The sequence below is a fragment of the Cyphomyrmex costatus genome, unplaced genomic scaffold (genome assembly GCF_001594065.2).
Source record: "Cyphomyrmex costatus isolate MS0001 unplaced genomic scaffold, Ccosl1.0 scaffold421, whole genome shotgun sequence".
NCBI lineage: Eukaryota > Metazoa > Arthropoda > Insecta > Hymenoptera > Formicidae > Cyphomyrmex > Cyphomyrmex costatus.
The window spans coordinates 49,546-51,221 of NW_017278438.1; positions in this window are offsets into that span (position 1 = coordinate 49,546).

Genomic DNA, 1,676 nt, shown 5'->3' on the forward strand with positions numbered 1-1,676 from the left:
CAATGTACATGTTCGTACATATGTTATATCCGTGTACTACCGCGGTGGTAGATTAACAGTGTACAACAGTCTTAATATGCACCAGTGCACACTCATTTTTCCAGCCGAAATCGCTAATAGATACGTATCAGTGCATTCCTCGCCCTGATGAAGTGAACGGCAAGATTAATTAATTCAAACCTGCAAACATAACCTGTAAACCCTCTTTTTAAAGAAATTTATATATTAACATATAACAGATTTCTTTAAGACATCATAAATATGAATATATATGTTAATCATAAAGATGTCCAATTTAAGAAATCTTTTAAATATCATTTTTGTGACATCTTTCTGTTCTCAAAAAACGACGCATTAGATAACATTCAGTTATCTTTATGTGATCTTTAAGAAGTTTCTCTAAGTTATCAGATTCAAAAATAAGATATCTTTTAGAAACCTTTTGGATAACATATTGTTATTTGGGATACTAATTATACGTGTAAACATGTTTTCTTTTGAACGTATAATAGCGAGCCCTAGTCTTAATATTCACTTTTAAAGTTACCTAATCACAATATTATTCTCAAATATATATTTATAATCACTTTAGTAATCTTAATATTTTATTTTATATTTCTTATTCTCAATTATATAAATTAACTGACTTTGTTTTATTATCGACAACAACTTTATGCAAGCCTTTATTAATCATTATATTAATTCTAATCATATAGTGTTCTAGGCAGCACAATGCTTATATTGTAATAGAAGTTCTTTGAAAAGGATCCAAATTGTAAATCGAAACATAAGAAAAACTGTACATTTACAATAAATCAAAGTTTTACACACATCAACATCCTGTGTACAAGACTCGATTTGGCACGACTCCTTCTTTAACTAAAATGATGCGAAAAAATAGATACTACTTTGGAACCTGATAACTCAGCTGATCAGCTCCTAGCAAGCTAGAAAAATTTTCGTTATGCCATTTTAAATGTAATATTCTCGGATTTAAAACTCATGTGGTGACATTTTTAGTCTCGTCCTTGCTTTGCCCGTGGAAGGCTCCAGTGTCATGACATTTTCAAGATTCTAACATCATCTGCTTTAGGTTTTCGGGAAAAGAAAACAATTTCATGCGACAACAAATTTCACTTAAGCAGTTTTTATCGTTATCTAAAATAAAATCATCTAGATGAAAAAATGGCTTTATCTTATCTAATCTTCGTCTAGATTATTAAGAATATAGATCTTATCTTAGATAAAAGAAATGTTGTATTTCCGAAAATATAAGATTGTACAAAAGTATTATAAAATGTTAACTTCCATTAATATATAGTAGTAGTAGTGACGAGGATCTTTTTCGTTCCATAGACGAAAACTGATCCTAATTCGATACATCATTTAAACATATATTGAAGTACTTTCATATTTAGAAAATAAATGTAAGTAAATAGATATCCTTCTCTCATTCTGTATCCATCAAATAAATATTTGTTCGCATCAAATAAAAATTTTTTAATATAAAATATTCATTGCCATCATCAGAGCCAATAGAACGCTTCTTTAATTATAGACGACAAATATTAATTCGCACGTAGAAATTGTATATCAGACGAAATTTTTGAACAACTATTTGTCCATAGAAAATAAAAATTTATAAAAATGTGAAATCGTATTTTTTGTATCCTAAT